Below are 14299 nucleotides of genomic sequence, written 5' to 3' on the forward strand. Positions count from 1 at the left end.
TCACTTCACAATGGGAAAACTGCTGAGGATCCTTAATTAAAACAATGAGAAGACACGTACAGTCCAGAAAACTCTTTCAAGAATAGTAACCCTTAAATGCCTTCCTGTAGGAGGGATTTAGAGAAAAGAAAGTAGATAAATAAACTTTCAGTAAACAAATTTCCAGACAGTCTTTTCTAAACTTAATTCATACACACATAAAGTCAACAGATCTTTTTTCTTTAAAAAATTCAATGTCATCACAAGAAATATTAAACTTTATTCATCTTACCCGGTGATATTTTGGTTATTAGACCTTGTGCAGGTTCCTTGTTCTGTGCTAGAACTTCAATCATTTCTGTGCTTATACCTTATTATAGTTTACAATGATGATGACCTGAAGCAAAATTAATTCCATCTTGTTCAATGCTTGTTTATTTAAATGTAAATGAAATGTTCAATGCTAACTTGTAAAGCTTTGTTTGTGAATTTAGAAATCCTATAAAATTTACCTTTTCTCCCTCAGTAGCTTTTTGTTTAATCAGACCTATCAGTTCAAGTTATCTGCTGTTTACAAAAAGAGGAACAAATGCAGTCTAAAAACAAGTCAGAACCTAAAAAAAAAAAAAAAAACAACGTAATTATGTGCAACCCCATTTCACATCACACTCCTGAGACCATCAAGCCACAGGAATTTTGTTTTATTGGTTTTAGGATTTTTGTGGAATCATATTTTTTTAAATAACACATATATTATGAGAAAAATCTTTCCTATCAAACAAAATTAAGCAAAGTTATTTCAACACTAGTTATTATCCATGATTTATAAGAATTTTAATTTATTAATACATTATACATGTTTGTTTTATATGTAAAACATGTAAAAGTTCTAAAAATCACACCTGCTCTCCCAGTAGCAATGATAAATGTAAATAAATTGCCATTGTTTAATGCTATGATAGTAGCTTTAAGGGAGAGTAGAATAAATGCATCATTTTTTATCCCCTCAACCCTTTAGGTAACTGTAGCACTTACCCAATTCTCTCCAATGTAAATTAAAACAAAACTCCAGATTTGCTATTGTGTAACCATATGCAACTTCAGAACAGCTATAAGAAACCAAAGCAATGGAAACCTAAGACATTAACAAAGATTTCCCCGTACTTGCTCTTGTTTTATTCAGAAATAAATAGTTGAACAATCTATTTCACTCCACATGAGTGAAGTGTAAAAGCTACACACATTGTTTTTGTTAGTTTGTAGTTCTAAGAAAGAGAGGTTTCATGAAATTCAAAATATACACATAGGTATTACAAAAGCAAGAATACAAGAAGTCAGAAATATAAAGCAGTTTGGTGTATAAAATCACTTTATTAAGTTGATAAATTAAACTATGAGTTCATAGTGTTTGTCTTACAAAGAAACCAAGAAACATTTTAAAGGAATCCCCAAGAAAAGTTTTCCACATTTTCATAACATCAAACACTCTTTGCTTGGCTGGAAAGGACAATTCAAATTTTAGTAGATCCATTAAATATACAATTATGTCATTAGTATGTCATATAATCTATATCTATATATTTTTAAATACACTTTGATAACATACACGATTACTTTTTCTTATAAGTTTTCAGTAAATACCATTCAAGTCTGCATTTAAGCAGAGGGCATGGGGGAATTTAGATAACTGACTTGGAAGACAGTGAAAGAAAATAACATATGAATATGCCCCAAAACTTAATGTGGGTGGGGACTATGGCCATGATATAATTACTTATGGGGGAAATGAAATGGAAATAAGAATTTAAGAGAAGTGGGAAACTATAAATACTTTCTACTTTAAGAGTTATTCCTCAAATTTCTTACCAAAATTGTTATTAAGAAAATTCTTGTCTTGATGTCTGCTTACATGTGTGTTCAACATTTAACCACTTAACCATTATGGCTTTTAAGCAACAAAGTTTAGTAGTCCCTTTGATTTGCTTCAGTATAATGAACACCCTTACTTGGGTTTTACATTTTGTTTAGATAAAAACGAGGCATGTTAGGATTGGGGATCTTATCTTAACTTTCCAAATCCCTTAATGCTCCAAAGCTGCAATGAAAACAGCACTGAGAAAGGGCAATCTGTAAGCCTTTTCTTTCAATCTGAGCTTGAAAAGGGCCTTTTCCACAGGACAGTTTTAGGAACAAGCCATAAAAATAAACCCTGCAATATATTATTTAATCTTAAGTGACCATCCCCACTGAGCAAAATGAGTAGTAAAAATAAACATTTGCTCAGTCCCCAGAGTTATGGGTTGAGGTGACATACTCTGTGTCTTAAGGAAGGCCTGGATTATTTTGGATGGTTCTAAGAAAAAGTTGTTAAGTCTATGAAACATGAACCTTTGCTATCCATTGAAGATTGTGTTGTTCTGTCCTCAGTTGTATAAATAAAACTCCATCAGTGACTTCTTTTCCTCTTTGAGTCAATGAGAAGCAGCTCATAATGGTTGCTTAACCTCACACAGGAAAAAGAATTAAATGCAAGTAGCATGAAGTCTTTTTTATCTGGGAGAAAAGCAGTTATCTTTGGTTTCTCTTACTTTTTCACCAACCTAGCTATTTTAGGTGATTTTCAGGATAGGCCATGAAGAAACATGGTCAGACTGTTTTAAAATTCAACCAAATTTTTTTTTTTCATCTTGGGTAAAACGAGGTGAAAACTTTATGGGATTAGAAACAATCTCTGTGTTTTGGAAATAGTGACCACATCCTGACTGTAGATTTATTTCGTGGAGACTTCCTTTTACTCTCCCAGCCCTGTTTAATTATGACCAGGAACAGTTAATCAGTTTGTTTACAAACATAGAAAGGAGGATGTGAGGGCCAATTACAGAAACTAACAATAAAAACAAAATTTTTCCTCCCTGATCAAAGAGACAAAGAGATAAATCCACACTGAGATGAGCAGAGGTCATTTTCCCTAGGCATTCGCAGCATTTGCAATAAATGGCAATCTCCACTAGGCACTTAGGGGCTTTGCTGAATGTGACAGACCTAATCAGATACTATACAGGCCAGGCACACATGAACAATTAACACTTTCCACAGGTCTCTAACCTGCAACCCTTCATTCTGTCTTGATTAACACCCAGTACTCTGACCCACCGACCTTGGTAAACAATTCAAATCCAAGTAGGATACTTCTAAAGGATGGAAAGGGGTTCAGAAAGTTGCTGCTCGCACTAAAGTTTGCCAAAACCTGAGGGATATGCTGGACTCTAAAATAACTATATAGTATAAACTAATTATGCATCAGTATGCTACATGTTAAGAATTCCATCTCCTGCCAGATATGTTACATTAGCATACTTACAATAGAATACTAGATTAATAGTGTTTGAGATCTTCACTGAGTTCACATTCAGCTCTATTATTACTTCAAACAGCTCCTCCAAAAACATTTACTGGTTAACTGCAGAATTATGAGTAGTTTGAAGAAGAAAAAAAGAATTGTAAAAAGCTATTTATATTTTCATTGAATTGCTTTTTGAAGAATGATCCTGGATTAATTATAGCATTATAAAAGATGCTATAATTTTAAACACCCTTTTCTGTATTCAGTAACATGTAGCATTAAATTTACAAGGCTCTTTCATGAATTACAAATCTGACACAATGAAAATGTTCTAATTTTTGATAGGCTGGTGGTGAAGTGCTTGCGCAATTTCACACCTCATTGAGTTAGCAGAAGAAAGCCTAAAATTTATTCATCCAGAGCTTCCTTTAAATGTCTCTAGAGTGTTCCCTGATAGGTGCCATATTTTAAGGATGGGGCCATGTGATTTAATAGAAAAACATCAGCTTTGGCAAAAGGCAAGCTTGGACTTGAACACTTCTTAGTTGTGTGACCTAGGACAGGCTGCTTATTCTTTTCTAGTCTTATATTTTCTCATCCACAAAAACAAGGATGGTAATATTTTGCAATGATGATTAAGAATTAAAATGATAACTGTTCCTAGTCTTGTATCTAATTCAAATGTAAAAACCGCACTGAGAAAATATTTCCACATTCTCATTTCAGTTACAATAAATTAAATAATTCATTAAGCATAATTTTTTTCAAATGAAACATTTCTTAAACTGACCACCTTTTTAAGCTAGGCACAGGAAAATAGTGGAAACAATGTCTGTTCTATCAGACAGCCTTTCATGTAACCATTTAAAACTCAGCATAGGCACTTAGAAGATCATGTGCTTTTTTAGGAGTCCCTGCGGAATTGCTACTAGTCACCAAACACTTGGAGACATAAGCAAAACAAGCCACCCATGAATTTAATCACATTATATTTTTTTATGAAGGGACTGGAAATTTTATTCTGTAGCAGTATTTAGGCCATTTCTGCCTTACCAATTTGTTTAAAAAATAAAGAATAAATAAGCTTTCCAAATGATTAGTAAAGATTCTTTCATGAGAATGTTTTATGAAAAGTTTTTCTTTTAAGATTCAAATGCTCTTTCTACTTTTAAATGTATATTAAGAAAACTAATTGATTTAAATAGTATTTAAGGAAAATAAATCATACCTACACACACACTCACATCTGGATTGAAATTATTTTCCCTGTACCTTCTGAATACAAACTTGCCTTTCGATTGAGGCCAACTAAAGAAACTTCAGTTTTAAGGAATTCTTACATAAGAGTTCTAAACTATTGTACATAGTGATTGCATTCTTATATAATTTGAAACTCGAATTTAAGGTATGCTTATTAGGAATTAAATTTTGTGACATATTTGCAAATAAATGCCAAAATATTTACTTGCATATCTGTATTATATATTGCCAAGAAGATAATAGCATCATTAGAGTAATTTAAATAATTCTGAAGTGAAATAGGGCAAATTTTCTCACAGTGCAAGTTAAAATAGAATTCTAAAGTCAAAATATAAAGGACAATTAAAGTCTGTGTTCTCCAACAAAAATATCTTACAAGATTGTCATCAATGCTTATCCTCAACTCTCCTGGCCCCATTTTGCCCTCTCTTGAATCCCAAATCTTGGCAAGGCTTTCAATGGCTAACAGGCATGCTTAATTGCCAAAGATTTATTGAGTGCTTAGTACCAACTTGGCCCCTGTTTTTTTTTTTTTTAGAAATTACCATATAAAATATATTTAAGCCACTAATACGTATCATACAAATGCATGCATGACCCATAAAATAACTGTCAAATGAAAACCTTTTATATCCTGCAAACTCAGATTTCATCTAATTGCAGTTGAAGGATAAGGCACATAGAAATTAATTCTTTCTCTAGAGGTCCTTGAAAATCCTGAAAAACAAAATTTTAAAATATTGTTTTGAATTAAATTTAATCTAATATTTCAAAATTTTTACTAAGAGCAAATACTCTATTGTTTTCTTTTTACTACTTTATTTCATTTAACTACAAGAAAGAAGAAAGAACAGGTCAGAAATCAGAAATTTCAGTTGAGTGCTATTTATAAAGATTAAAAGAAAATTGGGCCATTTTTTCTTTTCTTGATTCTCATTTGAGGGTTGCTTTGCTTTTCAGTGTAGTTAGGGAAAAGGAAAATAACATAAATATTTCATTACAGAGAGGATAGGAGGAAATCAAATGTAATATATAAATACAAAACAGAAATAAAATAATGAGAAGCCAGTGAGAGGAACATATGTATGAATGAGAAGCCAGTGAGAGGAACAAATGAAAATGTGAGATTTTGGAATGTTGCCCTCTTTTCCCACAAAATATAGAATGAAAAGAGAAAAAGAAAATGTGGATGCATCACAGCACCCACCAGCCTGTGACTTCTAGCCAGTTGCAACTGACTAATGCCAGCTGCAATTGACTAATGCAAGTTGCAATTGACTAATGCAAGTTGAAATGCAATGATTTTTCTTGAAATAGTAAAAATTAACTGTCATTACTTTTAAAAAGAAGTTGAAAACTTTAACATTAAAAACAGCTCCTCTAATAAAAAGGAATACATTCATGGAATCCCTTACTAGTTCACTTATTTTGTGAGTAAAGTTATTTTTTCTACTAAAATATATTGAATAAATAGTGATAACTAAGAAATTATTACAACACATAATGCTTAAGTTGGAAAAAATCATATTTTCCAAGGTTCCAGGGACTGTGGGTCCAAAAAAAAAAAAAAAAAAAAAAAAAAAAAAAAAAACAATTTGGAAAAAAAAAGGCATTCTTCTTATTTAAATGTGTAATGTTGATAAGGTAAAAGTAATATTGAAAAGTCTTTAAAGAAAAGTCATTTTGATTTGTTGGTTTTTATGCAGCCCCTGGTTATTGTTGCTTTTCTGGAAAGAAAACACAATTGGACAAGGATGTGAAATTACAACAAAATTTTAAAGTATGTTTCTATTTTAAAAGCAGCAAATGCAGTTTTAAATGATTGCACTAGACATTACACCCATTAGAAACCACAAAAAGATCGGTTACCTCTGACAGTTACTGCGTTCACTCATGCAGTCTAGTCAAAAGAGAACATCACACAAACTTTAAAAACATTCCAGTTTAATGATGTAAGGACTAGAAACCTAAAATATGTTGAAATGCTCTTTCATGTATACTTCTATAAAACCCAAAACTACCAAACTGCAAAACTGAGATAAACCAAGTAGTTGGGTTTGCTTTATTGGTTTCAAAATGAAGAAGAAATTTTAAACTTCATCAAAATTGGTAATCCCTGGTTTACCCACATCCCAAAACTCTTGAGTTATACTAGCTAGTTATACTACTTATAGTTATACTAGCTAGTTATACTAGCTATAGTTATACCAGCTAGTTATACTAGCTAAAGATACTAGCAGCCTTTGCTCCTGGAATTCAACAACAACTTAAATCATATACTTTTTCTTTTTTTAAGGTTATACTCAAGTTGACCATTAATAAATATTTTTCTTTCTTAACTTCATCCTTTAGTTATTAATTTTACTTATTTTTAATTACTATGTTTTAATATATTTGCTGATAGGTTAAGTTGGGATTCATCTTTGGGCTATTTCATAAGCGCTGTTTGTATATGTGCATGAATTTTGGGGAAGGCAGAGGAGCTCAAGCTTGAGTGCTGTCTACAACTAGTATTGAGGTATAGTAGGATCATTGGGGATCAGCTTGCATGAAAGACTGAAAACCTGCAGGAGATAATTTTTCCTAAGAGAAAAGAAGAAAGGCAGACAAATTAGGCCCAATAAGGCTTCAGAAATCAGAGAGGGGGGACAGATTTCACTTAGTGTTACATGGTGGCAAGGACTCTGTTCATATGAAGTCATGTTTGAGTCTTTTGGTGATGGGCGTAAGTTGTAGGCTAAAGAGCAACAGTCATTTAATTAATAAAAAACAACCCCGTCTCTACTGAAAATACAAAAAATTAGCCGGGCATGGTGGCGGGCACCTGTAGTCCCAGCTACTTGGGAGGCTGAGGCAGGAGAATGGCATGAACCCAGGAGGCGGAGCTTGCAGGGAGCCGAGATCGCACCACTGCACTCCACCCTGGGTGACAGAGCGAGACTCCATCTCAGAAAAAAAAAAAAAAAAAGAGAAAAAAGAAAAAGAAAAAACAAAAGCATTGAGGCAAGCTGCACAGTACCTATGTGATTTACATAGCATGAAAGAGGGGACAGGAAAACATTCACAAATGTAGTTGGTTCCAGGGCATCAAGAACATGAGAAAACTCAGAACATCAGTAATAGTCTGTGAGTGAAGAGTGCATTTTTCACTGGGGATAATGCTAAGGAAATGTTGGGTCAAAGATCTTGAGGCCTATTGGCAAGGTTAGGTACCTTTGGGTATACCTGTGACTTGGGGGAGTTCTGTTGCATGCTTTCACAGTTACCACTGGTTTCTCCATGGAAGGCTATGTAAAGGCAAGAAGATAATAATGTCAGGTGATAGCCAATGGAGCTTACTTATATGCATACAAGACATTTTCAAGGACATCTCAGGAATAATTGAGGAGGTGAGAATCCTTTCAGTCTATAATTCCTACAAAAAATTTAAAAAGAAGGGTGCCCGAGTAACAATTTATTTATAGGATTTCATGTTAAATCTGGGCCTCTTGAGAAACATAACGCCAGTCTGTATTGCATATATTTAATCACCCCTGAAGCAAATGTGCCAAAACATGAACAACTGGTGAATCTAGGCAAAGGGTGTGAAGATATTCATGGTGCTCTTCTTTCAACTTCTCTGTGCGTTTGAAAATTTCTAAAATAAAGAGTTCAAAGAAAAAAGAAATGCATTTTGAACATTCCTAAATGTCAGTTTTGATATTTAATAATTATGTATAAAACATAATAAATGTATGTTGTTTTGAACCATTGTGTGCTAATAATAAATATGACCATTCAAGAAAAATGTTAATACTTAAGACCTATGCTCAAAGGAAATTTCTTAAAAATTCAAACTTCAAGGTAGCATGTACTCTGTTTTGAAATAATGAAATATAAGAAAATCAATAAAGGACCTTCAAGATTGAAAAGAAAAGTAAAATGAAAATATAAGTTTAAAAATTAGAAAGAAACTGTAGAATTTTCAACTACCAATGATAGTAGGTATCTAATTGCTATGGCCTCTGGTACTATGGTATGTCTGCTCCAATCCAAATAACAATTATTTGCCATTGTTCTTATTTCTAAAGTCTTAGGAAGCCACTTGCAATAGTGCGTGAAATTTTCCTCTTTGCCCTCAGGTTAAATATATGTGTCTTTAAGATTTTAAGGTTTTTTACCACTAAGTATCTCAAACCAGCCTTGTCATTTCAGTTTTCTTACATTTCCTAATTTCCCTTTGTGCTTTCTCTCTTTATTGGGAATTTTTAGTCCTTGAGTCATTTTTAATTTGAATGATTGTTGTTATTACAAATTTTAATAACTCCAGTAAAATCTGAAAGAACTAAACTAAAATGGTGAGCAGTTTATGAAATAAAAACCTCTGAAAACATTTGTTTTTAGTTGACTTATAATATTTGTACACATTTATGGGATACAGTGTTATGTATCAACACAGGTATGGTAATAATTTTTTGTAATTTGTTTTTGGGTTCTGAAAGCTTAGACATTGTCATTTAAAGGGAACATTTTTAGCTTTGTTAGGGGACAACCAAAATCATGTAGACTCATCTCAGTTGTAGAGCTTGCAACAGGTCTGAATTGGACTGACTCCAGTGTGATAGAAAGGGATTTTATTTTTACCCAAGACACTTGTTTTGCTCCCTCCATCCATGTTTCAGGGAATGGAGTGGTAAGGGGAGGGTTGTCTTTAGGAAATACACTGCCAACCTAAAAGACGTTAAAGTTATATCAAGAGAAGAGGTCAATACCAGAACAGGAAGACCCGTGTTTTTCATTGGGGTCTAGCTTCTAGATGGGGTCTGGCCAAGCTGAAGGATGTAAATCCTTCATCAGAGATAGATCTGAGTAGCACTCCTGGAACAGAAACAGCAACAACTATCAAAGTCACAAGAACCAGACATTACTAAGGGAAAAAAGATGAGAGCTACAAACAGAGAAGTGGGAAGGACAAAAGAAATCATGGAGAATAAAAGGAGAAAGAACAGACAGCAAGAGAAGGGATTTCCAGAAGCTCATAGGAGTTGGTATCTGTATAGACAGAAATTTGATTTGATGAAAGATGGAGGCAGGGAGTAAGAAGAAAATATAGCTATTAATATAAACATTTAAGCATTTGTATGTATGTATATGAATTTCTAAATTTTTAAATCATCCTTTCTGTTTCACAATATATAAATAATCATTTTGTTATTTTTCTTTTTGGTAATAGATGTTCCTCTGCATACCCTCTTAGATGTTGTAGGCATAAATTAATGTCAGTATCAATATTATTGATTTGCTACATTTACTATTCTTAAAAGAAGCATCTTTTATGAAAAATGAAACACAATCAATTTGGCTTAAAAGAGTTATGACAACAAAATAACTTTGATTTCCCCAGAAAATGTAGGTAGAATATATTCTACCATGCTAAATATTCACCAACTAATTTAGAGTATTTGTAATACGCTATGCATTTATAAAAGTTGTAGAAAACGGATATAGTTTGATTGTGTCCACCACCCAAATGTCATCTTGAATTGCATCTCCCATAATTCCCACATGTTGTGAGAGAGAGCCAGTGGGAGATAAGTGAATCATGGTGGTGTTACCCCCATACTGGTCTCATTGTAGTGAATAAGTCTCACGAGATCTGATGATCTTATAAGGGGAAACTCCTTTCACCTAGCTCTCATTCTTCTCATCTGCCACCATGTGAGCTGTGCCGTTCACCTTCTGCCATGATTGTGAGGCCACCCCAGCAACATGGGACTGTGAGTCCATTAAACCTCTTTCTTTTGTAAATTGCCCAGTCTTGGGTATGTCTTTATCAGCAGAATGAAAATGGACTAATACAGTAAATTAGTACCAGTAGAGCAGGGCACTGGTGAAAATATACCTGACAATGTGGAAGCAACGTTGGAACTGGGTAATAGGCAGGAGTTGGAACAGTTAGGATAGCTCAGAAGAAGATAGAAAAATGTGGGAAAGTTTGAAATTTCCTAGAGACTTGTTGAATGGTTTTGCCCAAAATGCTGATAATGTTATGGACAATAAAGTCCAGGCTGAGGTGGTCTCAGATGGAAATGAGAAAATTGTTAGGAACTGGAGCAAATGTAACTCTTGTTATGTTTTACAAAGAGACTGGTGGCATTTTTCCCCTGCCCTAGATATTTGTGGAAATTTGAACTTGAAAGAGATGATTTAGGGTATCCGGTGGAAGAAATGTCTAAGCAGCAAAGCATTCAAGAGGTAAGTCGGGTGCTGTTAAAGGCATTCAGTGTTATAAAGAAAGGAGAGTATAAAAATTTGGAAAATTTGCAGCCTGACAATGCAATAGAAAAGAAAATCCCATTTTCTGAGGAGAAATTCAAGATGGCTGCAAAAATTTGCATAAGTAATAAGGAGCCAAATGTTAATTCCCAAGACAATGGGGAAATGTCTCCAGGGCATGTCAGAGGTCTTCACTGCAAACCCTCCCATAACAGGTTCTGAGACCTAGGGGGAAAAAATGGTACCTGTGCTGTGTGCAACTTAGGGTCTTGGTGCCCTGAATCCCAACTGCTCCAGCCATTGCTGAAAGGTGGCAATGTAGAGCTCGGGTGGTGGCTTCAGAGGGTGCAAGCCCAAAATCTTAGCAGCTTCCATGTGGTATTGAGTCTGTGAGTGCACAGAAGTCAAAAATTGGGGTTTGGGATCCTCTGCCTAGATTTCAGAGGATGTATGGAAATGCCTGGATGCCCAAGCAGAAGTTTACTGCAGGGGTGGGGCCCTCATGGAGAACCTCTACTAGGGCAGTGTGGAAGGGAAATATGTGCTCAGAGCACCCACACAGAGTCCTTACTGGGGCACTGCTTAGTGGAGCTGTGAGAAGACGGCCACTGTTCTCCAGACCCTAGAATGGTAGATCCACCAACAGCTTACACTGTGCACTTGGAAAAGCCATAGACACTCAATGCCAGCCAATGAAAGCAGCTGGGAGGGAGGCTGTACCCTGCAAAACCACAGGGGCAGAGCTGCCCAAGACCATGGGAACCCATCTCTTGCATCAACATGACCCGGATGTGAGAAATGGAATCAAAAGAGATTATTTTGGAGCTTTAAGATTTAACTTCCCTGATGGATTTTGGACTTGCATGGGGCCTGTAGCCCCTTTGTTTTGATCAATGTCTCCCATTTGGAATGGCTGTATTTGCCCAATGCCTGTAACCCTATTGTATCTAGGAAATAACTAACTAACTTTTGATTTTACAGGCTTATAGGTGGAAGGGACTTGCCTTGTCTCAGATAAGACTTTGGACTATGGACTTTTGAGTTAATGCTGAAATGAGTTGAGACTTTGTGGGACTGTTGGGAAGGTGTGATTGGTTTTGAAATGTGAGGACATGAGATTTGGGAGGGGCCAGGGCAGAATGATATAGTTTGGCTCTGTCCCTACCCAAATCTCATCTTGTATTTTATCTCCCATAATTCCCACGTGTTGTGGGAGGGACCTGGTGGAAGGTAATGGAATCACTATGACTATGGTCATGATATAATTACTTACGGGGGAAATGAAATGGAAATAAGAATTTAAGAGAAGTGGAAAACTATAAATACTTTCTACTTTAAGAGTTATTCCTCAAATTTCTTACCAAAATTGTTATTAAGAAAATTCTTGTCTTGATGTCTGTTTACACGTGTGTTCAACATTGAATGACGGTGGCAGTTTCCCCTATACTGTTCTCATGGTAGTGAATAAGTCTCACACAATCTGATTTCTTTTTTTAAGGAGCCCCATTGTGAGACATTCCCATGTCCCTGGAGCTCAAAATCTGATGGTTTTATAAGGGAAAACCCCTTTCACTTGGCTCTCACTCTTCTCTTGTCTACCGCCATGTGAGATGTGCCTTTCATCTTCGACCATGATTGTGAGACCTCCCCAGCCACGTGGAACTGTAAGTTCATTAAACCTCTTTCTTTTGTAAATTGCCAGTCTTGTCTATGTCTTTATCAGCAGCGTGAAAACAGACTAATACAAAATGTCATTTGAATATTCATTTTTCATTTGTAGTAGTTCATTATATTTTTCAAAACTTATTCTAAGAGGTGTTTTTTTTCACATTAAAGTGTTTAGTAATTGGATCAATTTATTTCATAGGCTCTTTAAATCAGAACTGTCAAAAATGTAATTTCTGTTTGGAAATAAAAGCAACAAAAAGAAATATTCCAATTGCAAATACATTAAAATCTCCACATTTCTTCACCCTATGTTCCCTACATTTGGATGTTCTTCTTAGATCTAGTTGATTCCTTCTCTAGTACCCTTCTCAGAATTTGTTTCATAAGTGTTCTGAAAGAATTGGTCATCTTTTTAGCATTTTAGGCACAAACAAAAATAATAATAACAAAAAGAATAAGAATAGTAGCTAACATTTGCTGATTCTGACTTTGGACCAGGCACAAGGCTAAGCTCCATGCATGTGTTATATCATTTAATTTTCATGGCCCTATTAGTTCAGTGCCATTTTAACCTCTGTTTTGCCATTGAAGAATAAGGTACAGAGAGGTTAAGTAACTTTCCCAGGGTCGCAGTTAGTAAATGGTTTAGTTGAAATTTGACCCTAAACCATCTGAATCCAGAATTTCTACTTTGAACCACTCTGTAGTTTAGAAAAGAAAACAATTTTTGTTGGTTTTATGAAATTAATTTAAAAGGTATAATGATTCATATGTTGCTCTACTACACTATCAACAACAGTACTGAAAACATTCAGAGTTTGTAATCAAAGTGAATTTATTTTCCAGTTCTGCAATTGTCACTACAAATGCAATCATTTTGAGCAAAAACATGTTACAAGGAGTTAGAAAACATTGCTATTTTGGCCAATAGCTATTTAACTGAGTTTCCAGAATGGCCGAGGTTCTCTTTTTCCCAGTGGATCATATGATTCACTGCTGCCCATAGAACACTAACTCCTAGTTACCTGTGCCCATTAGCTACCACCAGTTGTATGCTCACCAATAATTGCTTATCTTCAATCGCCTGTGAATTTGTGAATTTTTTATTATAATTACTAAATTTAATTAAATGTTATATGAAATAACAATGTAACCATGAAGTTGCTTCCATAAAAATTAAGTTAAAATCTTTGTAAAAAACTATCAATAAACTTGAGTTATTAAAGGAAGAAAAATGCAATTGAATTAAGTATGAGTAAAACAGTTATAAAGTAATGGGAAAAATAAAAAGTGACAGAATTGCTGCACAACTTTCTTACTCCACTGTTTAAGGTGTATTTTTGGAAAGAAGACACATTCAATCCGTTCCATCTAGTCCTACATCATTTAATTAGTGAATGAGATGTTCATTTTACAAATATGTATATATATAATAGTATCAGTTTTAAGAATAATTCTCAATTTATTCATCTTTTTCAGCTTCCCACAAACTGTTGGGGGCCTAATCGTTTCAGTTTGCAGTATATTTAGAGTTAAAATCTACTTGGTACAATAGTATCTTAAAATTCTTACTATTTGTATTAGAACAAAGATGATAGAAAAAAAAGAATTTTCAAAATACTATTTATTTTGGGTAGATTATAGGGAATTTAGTGGAAACATTTAACCAGTATCAGTGAATAATCAACAAAAAGCTCCCAGGGTCTTGACTTACCCACCTAACACTGACCTTGTCCCATAAAATAGTAAGATATACAGAACTCTCTTTCATCAAGTAAAAAGGAAAGAAATCTT

At 34.4% G+C, this 14299-nt stretch overlaps 1 long non-coding RNA gene across 1 annotated transcript in view; it reads right to left on the reverse strand.

Annotated features, from left to right (window-relative positions):
- Positions 1 to 7539: 7539 nt before the first annotated feature.
- Positions 7540 to 14299, reverse strand: part of LOC126955343 (uncharacterized) — a 243145-nt gene continuing 236385 nt past the window's right edge. Inside the window, exon 4 of the long non-coding RNA XR_007725905.1 lies at positions 7540 to 7869. This is a non-coding gene — a long non-coding RNA (uncharacterized LOC126955343). The remainder of the gene's footprint in view (positions 7870 to 14299) is intronic.

This window comes from Macaca thibetana, chromosome 5 (assembly GCF_024542745.1).
Source record: "Macaca thibetana thibetana isolate TM-01 chromosome 5, ASM2454274v1, whole genome shotgun sequence".
Lineage (NCBI taxonomy): Eukaryota > Metazoa > Chordata > Mammalia > Primates > Cercopithecidae > Macaca > Macaca thibetana.